Source organism: Stenella coeruleoalba (assembly GCF_951394435.1).
Source record: "Stenella coeruleoalba genome assembly, chromosome: 7".
In the NCBI taxonomy this organism is placed as follows: domain Eukaryota; kingdom Metazoa; phylum Chordata; class Mammalia; order Artiodactyla; family Delphinidae; genus Stenella; species Stenella coeruleoalba.
The window spans coordinates 44,371,657-44,385,079 of NC_137153.1; the positions used below are offsets into that span (position 1 = coordinate 44,371,657).

Consider the following 13,423-nt stretch of genomic DNA (forward strand, 5'->3'; position numbering starts at 1 on the left):
CCTTTTTACCTTCCTTTGCCATGACTAAGGACATGTCAAGTAAGGACTCGTTGGTGAAAAGAGAAGCAGGGAACTAGCTGCATGAAGCTATAACTTTCAACCCACTTTTCCATGACCTCCAGAGAGAAATGTGGCTATATCGAGTCTGATTTCAGTATGAAAACATATTTGCCTGGCGTGAACTCTCTTGGGATTTAATTCACAGCTGTTAGAAAGAAAATGACTTAAGCGAAGCCATATGTGCTTATTTTATAATTGTTTCAGGCACTGCTTGACAGAATTCAGGTTTTTTTAACCTTAAAATATTTTTTTATATAACTAGCTTATATGGGTACCAGTGCTGGAGTCTTTTTCATGATATAAGCAGGACATTAAGTGAGTATGACTTTTTCCTTTTCTTCTGTCAACATCATTTTATGCTCATTTGGTTGTCTCTGTAGTTCTTATATAATGTTGAGTAAGTATTTCTCTTAGACTTAGAGCAAACTTACATTTTGGTTTCGTCATCAGTTGCTTTATACAGTTTGCCAGGGAGCTATAGCTTTGAATTACTAATATTCCATCTAGAAAATAATTATGATCTATTAGGGGAGTTAAACACTAACAAAATCCAAAGGTTTACTTTTGGTCAAATATGTTAGCTAATGAAATGATAAGAACTGCATTATAAGAAAATCCTGATAAATATCTTCAAAAATGAAAGATTCAGGTATTAGGTAACAGCTTTGCTCATTTTTTAAGAGGAGTACTGGCAAAGTAGAAACATCAGAATGCTGAGAGGGCTTAAAAGTATATAGCACTAAAGAAACAGGATGTTTAAACTAGAACAGAGGAGATTACAAAAAGACTTATTATTGCTATCAAATATTGGAAGTGCCATGGGAACATGTATTGCTAATAACACCTTCTTTGAACCACTCTTTGGAGAGCAAGTGTTGTGTTAGTAGGTGGTGAGTTTTCCATAATTGGAAACATTTAAGTGTGAGATAGAAGACTGCTTACTGGAGATGTTACAGGTAAAAACTGATTTTTCAGATTGACACATAAAGTTTAGAATTTTTTCAAGTCTGGTGCATTTGAGGAATGAATAATTATTCTCAGGATCAGAGCCCTAGATGTCAGAAGACCTGAGATGTATAACTAGTTCTCTCACAGACCTTTGGGGGTTATTGGCCACATGACTTGTGCTTAAGTTTCATTTAGTAACTCTTTTATGTGCATGCAAGCACTCAGGTGGGACTGTACTTTGGAGTATGTTTCTTGAAAATTTTAAGTTTTCCTCAATTACTTGGGACCAGCCAGGGCTGACAGTATCCAGCAGGCTGCCCCAAACCAGTGCTAGGACCTATGTGAGTCCTACCTTCTAAGCCACTTCTGGATAATCTCTGAACTCTACCTCCATGCAAGAGGTTGACAAGATGCCCCAATAAGCTCCAGAACTGACACATATATAGTATCTAAGGGCCCCATCTTTGAGTCCAAGCCTGGCAAGTTGATTGCTCCCACTGACCAGCATGGCATTTCTTTCCACAGATTTTATTAGATTGGGCTTTCCAAACAGTGCTAACATGCTGATTTTGAGTCATCTTTGCTCATGTTACACACAGAGTGAGTTCAGGATTACCAGTGCTCCACTGTCAAATGTTGGACTTAAGCCATGTGTGTGACTTCATGTGTAAGTTCTCATACATCTGTGTACCAGGCTTGATGAAGCCTCTAGTGTACAGCAACTGAAAGCAGCAGGGCAAGCAGCAGGGAACATTTACCTTATGCACTTCCTGTCACTGAGACTCATGGTGGTCACCTGTACATTCTCTGTGACGTATTCTCTGATAGTGGCAGAACCTATTTCTTACAAGGACTTCCATGATTTTTGCTCCTCAAAGACAATGAGACCTTTCATGTGATGTCTTCTCTGCATCCGATCAATGCAGTGACATTGTGCTTCCCTAGGTCAGTCGCAAGCCACTCTGGATAAAGAACAGGCTTTCCTTGTGTGAGTGAAACCACCTGTTACTCTGCCCATGGACTCTTTCTCTATTCTTCCACTGTTGGTTGAGTGTGAAAAGCAGGGGTGTGGGCAATATTGAAATAAATTACCTTCTAAGGAAGCAGTGGTCAAGACCTGAAGAGTTCAAGAGGATACATTATTGGGAGATGTGTTTTTCTATGTTTACACTGTATAAATTTCTGAATGGTAAATTTAACATGACCATACAGTGAACTACTGTTTAAATTTTTCTGGTTAATCTGGATAACTCTTGCATTCATGATCATGGTCAATAATGCAGAGTAATAACCTTTGAGAGATTTGATGGAAGTCAGTATTCATGGGTAACACAATGGATAACCCAGAATTATAAGAAATGAGGTAACTAGCATAAAATACATGGTATTAGGGAACTTCAGGGATAAGAAGTTCCATGCTATTTCAATACAAACTGGTCTGTAAAGCCATGGCATTGTGAGTAATAATTTGGTACATTTTTCTCAAGTTGGGAGATGTGAAATTAGCCAGGAACAGTATATGTCACAATATAGAACATGAAAGAGAATTTATATGATTGAAGAGAAAGAGGTGGTGCTTGGGCACTAGGTAGAATCATCATGTCCACTGACTGGACAGTAATAAAAATGTGAGGAACTCTTCTCCATTCAATTTTCTACATTTTTGTCAATAAATTACTACTCTTAGGGTTCCTTGAATCTTCTAATAAATGTTTAATTAAATTGTTTATATAGATGGGCACCTTACAAAATATTTGCTCAGGGCCCCACACACCCTAGCCGTGGCACTGCTCATCTATTTTAGAAATTGTCCTATATCCTATAAAAAGTTCCTTTTAACTCTAAAAGGCATGATTTTATATTACCATTTTATTATCTATTCCATAAATATATTTGTGCATCATTTTTAGCAAACTTAATAAGAATAAGAAAGCTTAAATAGAATAAGCTTGATGTACAAATAAGGTGAAATATTGTATGATGGGCAAGACCAAAAAACGGGGTCAGATTTGAGTACTGGTGAAAATAACAGTTGGGTCTTTTCTGAGTCTATTAATTAATTTTATAATTCACTAACAAGTTATACAAAGAATTTCTGTATAAATTCAAGATCACAGTTAAGTGATAGTACAAGTGGAAGTGACTTCTAAGTTTTTGATTGGTTCCCCATGGTTAAGTTTGAGAATTCACTGAGCATATAGAATCTGTTTACCGTGTTAGGTGACCCCATGATCCTGGGAGATCTTATTTTTATACACTTTAACCTAGAGTCTGGGGAGGGAAGAATGTCTTTGCTGAAGGGCTTTCCTCACTACCATAACCATAGCCAGACAGTCAGTTGATTTATTGGTGCACAATTCAACCCACTGGGTGGTTCCTCAGGCAGGTCTGGCTATAGCCTACCCTGTAGATGGTGACTCTTCTACTACACAGGTCCCTTTCATTTGCATATGTGTCCAATATAAGTGCCCCTTAAATTAAAAAACAAACCCAAGAACAATTAAAATATCAAGGTATATGTCAAAATTAAAACTGCCCAACTTTTTAGGGATTCCTAACACATGAAACAAGTTAGCCCCACACCTTCATCAGGGACTGATGGGTTTGATTAGTATTTAATGCGAGGACTCCTGATACTATGTTTTTATCCTTGAAACATTGAGCATAATGTGATTCAAGGGCAGAAGTGTCCATAAGTGCTGTCATTAAGTCTAGAGCAGGAACTGGGTAACTGTCAGATATTTGTAGGAGTAAAGTTAATAAAGTAGCTTAAAAGATACAACAAAACTTATATGCCAGCTTTCATACTGAAATGGGAGGAACCAGAGATTCAGAGATTGAACAGCATAGTGGATGCATATGTGTTTTGGTGTCAGACAACTTGACTTTTAAAACTCATTTGTTATTTACTCGTGTCATATTGAGCAGAACTGCTGTGTATGTTTGTGCAGCTTGTATACTGCCCAAGTTCTCTCAGCCGGTAAGATTCAGCCAATGATCTACTTGCCAGGAGATGCTCAGAGCTGCTTCTGCCTGGAAGTAAGGAAGCTTTTTTCTCATTCCCACAAAGGTATTTTGTGTCCTGAGGATGCTAGTTAACATCTCTGAGACTCAGTTTCTTCATCTTAAACATGTACATAATACTACTATATTTACCTTGCGGAGTTGTTGTGATGATTACAGAGAATGTGTGTGGAGAGCCTCCCACGATATAGGCACCTAAGTAGTGCCTGTTAGAGTAATAGGACTATTGTTTGTGCTCAGCTCTGTGTATGTATGGAAAATTATATGCATCATATGATGTATTCTGGGAGATTATGAATTATCTGTGGAAAAGATAATGTGCACATGAACCATATTGAGTAGGAGAGGGTCAGGGTGGCCAAGAGAATAAAGTTTCATGGCAGAGGCTGGGGCATTTTACTGTGTAATTTACAAATTATATCTCCTTAAAGAAATGTTTTTAAGAAGTCTTTTGTTTTAGAAAAATGTAGATTCTTTATGACTAGTAATAGGCAAAGTATCCTTGAAAAGAAGCCTGAGATGAAATATATCAACATGTTAATAGCATAGAAGGAGCACAGTGAGTGGACTAGAGTTAACAGAGTTCTTGATTTAGACCCTTTCTCTGCTGTTTATCAGCTTCATACTCTTTAACAAGTTATTCTCTGAGCTCCTGTTTCCTCAGTAAAAGTAGACAATATAATAGAACCTATCTTAACACTTTTGCTGTGAGAATTAACTGAGATCATGAATTAAATAACTATAAACTATGAATAGTATCATTATCATCACTGAGCAGGAGCACCAAAGGTAATTGACTTCATCCATTTCTAAATTTTCAGTTTTTCTGTAGTGAGTATGACTTACATTTATAACAGAAAATTATAAACTTAAGTATAAAAACATTCCAGTAAAAGGAAAACTGTGATTGTATGTAAGAAAGAAGATACGTTTCATAATCAAGAGCAATGAAACTTTCTCTGGGTATATCAAATGGAGTAGAGAGAAGTGCTTTCTTATGCATACCTTTTTTCAAGTGGAGACTTCTATGGAACCATCTTCCAGTAGATTACAAATCATAAATATTAGACTTTCATAACCCATCTACATATAATTTGTAAAAGTTTTACACAAAAACAATTCTTCCTAAGAATTTGAAATAATGCTTTCATAATTAGAATAAAAAATAAAGCAATAGGGATTCATAACCTAAATTCTCCTTTACCCAAAGGAAAATGTTGATGATGAAAAGTAGAATGGGAATTTTCTTCCATTTCTTCATAAAGCATTTTTTTCAGTCAACAAATTAACATTCTAATAAGAAATATATAGTTGGTCTTTATCCCCATTTGGGGCACAGAGCTCTTAAAACTCGGAATTTCCTAACTGATGACAGCGGTAAAGGTATTTTTTGTTATGTTAATACAGTGACTTAGAAGATTTCCAAAAGTCAGATATCTACTGCTTTGAAAAAAAATTGTCTTCTTTGGCGTGATAAGGAAAGTGCTTTAGCTTATATTTGTTAGCAAAAGATTTTGCCTCTTACTATATTTTGGTGAGAAGAAGTTTTTAGAGCAATTAATAATGCATTAACTGACACGTTATCATTGCTTTTTTTAAATCAAATGTCTCACCACACCACTTTGTAATTTTACTCTCAGCCATCTGCCAAGCTAGGTACTTTAACCACGTTTTGTTTTACATATGTGGCCTACTTTGAAAGTTTCAACATTTTTCTGGCTTTGTTTTCAACAGACACCAAATTCAAATAACTGAATGTGTGAATGTTCCACATTTTTATACAAATATAAGCATCACAGAAAATATACATACTATTATTACTTGAGAAATATTTCTTGTTAAGCTGTATTTAGTTAAGTGCTTACTTTGATAAAGTAATCTGAATATTTCTCTTTTGGTTAAAAGAATACTTCTGATGGCTGGAAAAGAAGAAGCCTTTAAGATTTTCCTTGACTTTTGGTTATTCTCAGACTTAGTGAAAAAATAATTTTTTCTGCACCCATTGCTGGTAGACCAGTCCTACAGATATGGCTTCAGGCAGTGAAGAAGATAAAGTTCTAGTTCTTCATGTCCACATGGTAGACATGAATGGACTAATCCATATTAAATGGATTGTATATGTGACAAAGAAAGCTTCCTAACATTTACTGAGCACAGTAGTAGGCTGAAAAATGCCCCCACTCCACCAAAGATATGACCATGTCCTAATCCCTGGAGCCTGTAAATATTACCTCATTTGGCAAAAGGGTCTTTTCAAATATGATTAAGAATCTTGAGGGACTTCCCTGGTGGCGCAGTGGTTAAGAATCCACCTGCCAGTGCGGGGGACATGGGTTCGAGTCCTGGTCCGGGAAGATCCCACATGCTGCGGAGCAACTAAACCCATACGCCACAACTACTGAGCCTGTGCTCTAGAGCCTGTGGGCCACAACTATTGAACCCGCGTGCCACAATTACTGAAGCCCACGCTCCTAGAGCCCGTGCTCCACAACAAGAGAAGCCACCGCAGTGAGAAGCCCGTGCACTGCAATGAAGAGTAGCCCCCGCTCGCCGCAACTAGAGAAAGCCTGCGCGCAGCAACGAAGACCCAACGCAGCCAAAAATAAATTAATTAATTATTAAAAAATGAATCTTGAGATGAGGAGATCATCCTGGATTATCCGGGTGGACCTTAAATGCTATCAAAAGTGTCATAAGAGAGAGAAAGGAGAAAACTCACATACAAGAGAAGGCTTTGTGAAGATAAAGGCAGAGATTGGAGTGATGTGGATGCCAGCAAAAGAAGGTTGGGAACCACCAGAAACTGGAAGAGGCAAGGAACATATTCTTGGTTTTGGCCCATTGAAAATGTTGAACTTTTGGCCTCCAGAAATGTGAGAAAATAAACTTATCTTGTTTTAAGCCACAAAGTTTGTGGTAATGTTAAGCAGCCACAGGAAACTAATACAGCAACCTACTATGTTCAGGGCCTAAATATGTGGTAGGTGTTTTTGTTATGTTATCCTACTTACTTATTCTTCAGGATTATCTATAGTTTTGATGCCAAAAGCTCAGCCTCTGTGCAGCGGTGCCAAATTGAATCTCGGAGACAAAGTTTGGGGTGAAGTAGAAGAGAATAGCTTATTGGTTTGCCAGAGAAAGGGAGACACAGCAGGTTCCTGCCCTGAAAAACTGTATGTTCCAACCAGGGAGGATTTGATGAGGAGTTTTAAAGCAATAGTTCAAGGGTGGCGTTGCTGACAAGATTAGGGTGTGTGCAGGGCCTGTGTTCTTCTAATCTGGTCTCAGGTGGTCTTCTTGATGAGCTTCTCTTGTTCCTTTAATGTAGCCTCAGGTGGTCTTTCTCTGGTATGAAGAATGTTGACATCTTAAAGAGTTTAAAGACATTGTTATATGTATCCCTTGAGGTGGAACCAGGACCTGCCCCAAGGCTGCAGTATGGTTTCTTGGCTGCTCCTCCCTTGTCTTTGCATCCCTTCCCTTCCTGGATTAGCAACTGTTTGAATCTGCCCTTTGGAACTCAGGGAAGTTTATGGAAGCCAGAGTCTGTTTCCTACAAGAAAACGGGACAGAAAAGGCTTTTGTGCCCAGGAGCCCCATAGGGTCCTGCTTGGTTTCAGTTTGAGAAAGATTATATTTATCTTAATTGTACAGAGGAGGAAAAGAGTGAATTTACCCAATGTCCCACAACTGCAGTGCATCAGGGTCAAGATACAAGAGTTTCTCTAAGTGGTCCCAAAATTTATGGTGCATTTACCTACTCATGTTTGCTCACTAATATATTATTCCTTTAAATATCACCCTAAGCACTGGTGGCCTCTCATTTAAAGATTCCTTTGGTAGTAATGAAAAGAAGAGACAACCCGTGTCTTAGATAAAGCTTTAATAGGTACTTGCTATGGAAAGAATAGTCACCATATATCTCTAGTATTTTTCTACTCTTTTTTCATCATAATAGTTAATTTCACACAAACCTGGCTAGCTAAAGATAGACCTGTTAGGTAGACTTTAAAATTGGTTTTGATCCCAAGAGTCTTGACAGCTGGAGTTTCTTTTCATGAAAATCATAGCTTTGCTCATAAGACAGAGTTTGAGAAAGCCTGTTATTCAAGAAAATGATAGATTTTCATTTATGTTACCTAAGAAAAGAATAAAATCAAGGTGAGAGTGTTAAGCAATGTGCACACATTAAATGTATTCATTATAAAGTGACTACATGTATGCATTTATGACTCAAATGGTTTCCTGTTTTAATTTAAATTGACAGAAAAATGTACTGTGTTTCTCTTCCCCATCTTGTTTTATTTCACCTGTAACATGCTAACAAAACACATTCTAGCTTAAATCTGATTTTGTTATTCATATCATATAAAATTAGGTGTACAGGTGACCAAGGTTGTTGGTAAATTATAAATCAGTTCTCAAACTGCATTCTCCTTGTTCACTGGTCTACCTTCCTGCCGTTAGATTCAGTCTTGCTCTAGTTCTCAGGTCAGAATGGATTGTACGGAGGAAGTACTATGTTTTGTGATCTAAAGAGTAATCTTTAGCAAAATCAGATAGAATCAATAAGTAGGATACACCCAGTATAGGTATCTGCAGCAAAGACCACAGAAGTTCTTTCATTGTAGGTATTATCCAAAGTATTAATTGGAATACAATGAACCCATTCAAAAGAATGTAAAGAAAATGATTGTTTTATTATGAAAAATTTGTTTTGTATGGTTTTATTCACATGAACGTAAATTTTTCCATGAGTTCATGGCTCATTGTTCAAGACACAGTGATTCTCCTTAACCTGTTAGGTTGAGTCATAATCCTTGCTCTGGATGAGGCTGGACCTCCATTTTTCTTGGGCTGCATCCACTGAACTGACCCTTCTTTCCTGAGTCCTGTGAAATCTGATCACATGTCATTTGCTATTGGGATATTGTTTCCTCATTTCATGACTTGAATTATGATTTCAGTTAGTCCTTTTATGTACGTTCTCTACATGTTCAAGGTTCACTGTGTGTTCAGCCTTTGGAATGATTTGGCTGATCTCCTTACGCTGTAACACAAAGCTGGTGCCTTCTCTTCTGGGTAAGTCAGGAATGTCTTTTGTCAGTCTGCTTGGCTTGGCAGCTTTCTCTCTATCTGGAGCACCCTGGCCTGCTCCATCAGTATCCTGTGCTCTGCTGTGGCAATAACAATTATAGAGTATTTTCCTCTTGGCAGAAAGAGTTACTTTTTAACTAAAAATGGATTCTACCATGAAAACTGCCATGACGCTTGCTGACAACATCACTTTGGCGGCAGTATCTTTTTATCTATGAGGTTAATTTCTATACAGTAAAATACACACATCTTAAGTTCAGTTTGACAAATGTTGACATCAAGGTATAGAATATTTTTATCCCCTAATATAGGTCCCTCATGCCCTTTTCTACCAACCCATCCCCCTCCCCAGGCAATTACTATTGTAATTTTATCACATTGATTAGTGTTGCCTGAGTGTGAACTTTGTATAAATAGAATCATACATCATACATTACTAATACCTCATATATGCATCATGAATCTTTTGTGCCCGGCTTATTTTGCTCAACGTCATGTTTTTGACATTTATCCATATGTTTACACTCATCAATACATGATTTTTGTTAACGGATGAATGGTCTTCTATTCCATGAATATACTATAATGTATCATCTGTCAGTTCTGCTATTGATAGATCTTTGGACTCTTTTCAGTTTGGGGCTATTCTGAATAAAATTAGTTTGAAAATTCTTGCACAGGAGTATACCTAAAAATGGAATTGCTGAGTTACAGAGCAGGTGTTTCTTTAACTTAATTAGAAATTGCAACATCAGTATTTTAAGAGCAGTTGTTAATATATTTTATGGCCACTCTGGACAGGCAATAAAAGTTCAAACCCCTGTAATAACACAAAATCAACAAATTGACTTTTATTTCTAAGTTTCTGAAATTGAATGTTTCACTCACTTATTTATTTGATAAACTTTTAACACATTATTGACTGGGGGATTTTTGCAGAAACTAACGCCTGTGGCCGTAATACGTCTCCGGTTAAAAATGTGTTGATTGAGAAAGAAAAGCAGGATTGTCATATGCGTAACCCTAGAAACTCAGGTTGCCTTGTAACAGATGGACCACAAGCAAGGATGCTTTTCTTAATGGGAGGAATTGCACCCAAGCTTACCTTCAGATGGGTGCAACTCCCTTCCTCTCTCTAGCATATGTGTTCTCAATTGTGGTGACATCACCCATAAGGGGGAGTAAATTGGTTCTTGAGAGGGTGGGTGGTGAAAAAAACTTATCCTTTTAAAGTATACAGCAGAGATATGCATACAGAACATAGACACAATTATAGTATATCTGTGGTATTTCTATATATTATATACAGGTATCTATAAAAGGCTCCCTATAGGAGGCAATAATGGAAAAAATGGTTCAGAAATATTGATTTAGTAGCTTAAATACGATTTCTCAGACAACTCCTTGCATTGGTATTTATATTTAGATTCTCTAGTGCCTAGGTTCTTTTGTACCTCACTTCCAAGGCTATTCACAAACTTGCACTATAAGAAGGTGCATAACAGTGGACAGGGACCTTCCCTGGAGCACCATTGCATGGTATCACCTCCAGCTTCATCTAGTTCTCACCTGGTTTCTCTGTGTCATGATGAGAGAACTTTGATGAAATATATGTCTATATTTGATAACCTGGGGGTTTATATGTTTTCCCTACAAAGGGTGGTCTTAACCAATGCCATGAGACCTGGTGTTATTAGCCTTTACCCACCTTGTCAAAATGTCTAAGTTGTATTCTATCTTGTATTCCATGTAAAACAATCCATACTAATTTGCTTGTTTGTAAAAATCTTCTTTCCCAAGAACCTGTTGAGAAATCCAGTCTTGTTCTTTTCAGTTCTTTCCCTAAAACTAGTAGTCTGACCCCTGATCCCAAGTCTAGTGCTTCTAGTCATGGTTCTTCTTGAGCATACCTAAAGAGACCTTCTATTTTGCTGTCTGGGCATCCAGGCCTTTCCTGCTTTGCTCTACTGACTTAGAATATTGAGATTCTTTGATACTTCATGTCATTCCCCATTTTAAAATATTTACCTTAAGAAAGAACAGAGATTTTTATGCCTTTTACAACAAGCCATGCCAACATGAATTGACTTCCCTTGACACCAAATATGTAAGTCTAGCATCATGTCCCCATTTTTCTCCAGACTACTCTGTCTTGCTGCAAATACACTGCAATGTCTAGTAGTCAATTCCTCAATTCTGACAAGAGTAATTCTATAAAAATGGAAGAAGCTGATTTAATCCCTCTTTATCTTATCTGTGGCAGATAACCTGGTTGAGAAATTTGCTCTGGTACCTTTCCATGGGTTTATCAAGAAAGAATGACAGGTATTCTTTGCCTTTTTCCCTAGGGACTCTTTTTCCCTTATTCTCATTGAATAGATTATAGGCTTAGGGAAATAAATGCTGGACTGTCTGAGACTGGTTGAATTCTAGGTTTTGAAAAAAAGAGAGATGTGACTCTGAGAACATATCTATTCCCTAAATCTTGTAAATTGGGTGCTATGAGGTTTGAAACAAACCTGCACTCCCCACTTCCACTCTGACCCAGAGGTGGTAGGAGCGTTTAAAGGAATATTTGGGATTATTGGAGACTGAAATTTAAGTTGTAGAACCTTGGGAATCACAACAATGAAAAAGCTGGGATTTGCCCAGAGCATCAGCACTGTAACGACTTTGAATGGTCCATGCAGCCTCAGACAATGAACATCTTTGTGGAGACCATGACATAGAGATCTGTGGTCTTTTTTCAAGCTTTCCAAAGTTATTAAGTATGGAATCCTGCGTGACTCTACGGAAGGGAAAGGGTCTCCTACAAAATGACTGACTGAATTTCTCATTAAACATTCAAGGAGATGACAGAGATAAGGAAGTCCAAAGCCAAGTTGAACTCCATTTGGAACATGGGCAGAGAGAGTTCATGCACTTAAGCGTTGAGAATCAAATTTATACTTATTTTACATTTAACAGTACTGCCTCTGTTAGATTTTGACCATATGCTTTTAACTAGACCATCCGTCTCAAATTTGTATCACTTTATCTTTTTTTTCTTCATGGCATTTAATACTATCTGGTGTAACAGTATGTTTGTTTACTGCTTTTCTCTACTAGTTTTAAGCTCCATAAAGGATGAAGCTTTGTCTTTCTTATTTGCTGCTCTATACCCCATATTTGAAATATGCCTGGCATATAGTAGGCACTCAATAAATATTTAATGATTGAATGAATAGTATTCAGAAGTTCTCATGGTAAGTAGGAAGAGATAGTGAAGAAGTGAAAATATTTAATCTTAAAATATTGACAAGATGCAGCTCCCTATGAAATAAAAAGGATTTCCTGGATTTCTTAAAAATAGTGCTATATCATCATTTTGTATTTTGCTTTAATACTCTCTTCAGTTTATTTAATACCTTTGATTTCCTTTTATGGCTTATTTTTGTTCAGAAGATGATCCCCCTAGAGTGTATCAGCAATTGGGGAGGTGTATGATTTTATTAGCTTACTTTATTGACAATCTTAGACCTCCAGTCAGTCTGAGTGATCTTATGTCCCTCTTTGCATATTGCTAATATACCTTGCTATTTTTTAATATAGCTTAAAATGCATATTTTATATTCTCCCTGTTTCTGATTTTCCAAAGTAATAATAGATCATTTTTATATGGTAGATGTTTAATATTCTTTACCTCTATAGTCTATGTGGTATATTTACATTGATATCAGCATGGAATTTTTAAAGTACTTTGAAGCATAGAATTCATGTTAAAGGGATTAAGACAACTCTCTTTGTTTATCTAGAGTCAAAAAATAAATGTGAGGTGGGGGAAAAATTGTGAGAATTTAAGAGAAGGAGAGTCCAACCTATCTGGAGCCAAATTCCAACATATTCTTACCAGCAGTACATACAGTCTGAAGAAAAGAGAAAATTATTGAGCTATAGGAGTTTTCTTTACCATGAAATCTCACCAGGTCACATGTCTCTCCAATAGGATAAATTTTCTTTTATTAGTTATGTAGTGCTTAGTAACAAATCTTCCAAGTATGAATGTCTTAATACAACTATAATAATTTGATATCTTTCACAGTTTCTCTGGATCAGGAATTTGAAGGATTTGGCTGGGAATTTTTGGCTCAATGTCTCTCCTGAGGTTGCATGCAGCCAGATATGGGCTGGGCTGCAGCCACCTGAAAGTTTCATTAGAGCTGAAGGATCCACTCTTAGGTGATTCTGTTATAAAGCTGGCATATTGGTACTGGGTATTATGAAGAGACTTTACTTTTCACATGGGCCTCGCTAT

The 13,423-nt window shown here is 37.0% G+C and overlaps 1 protein-coding gene across 28 annotated transcripts in view; it reads left to right on the plus strand.

Moving 5' to 3' along the window:
• LOC307189655 (uncharacterized protein) overlaps positions 1 to 13,423 on the plus strand; it is a 2,229,222-nt gene that overhangs the window by 669,642 nt on the left and 1,546,157 nt on the right. The window lies entirely within an intron of this gene.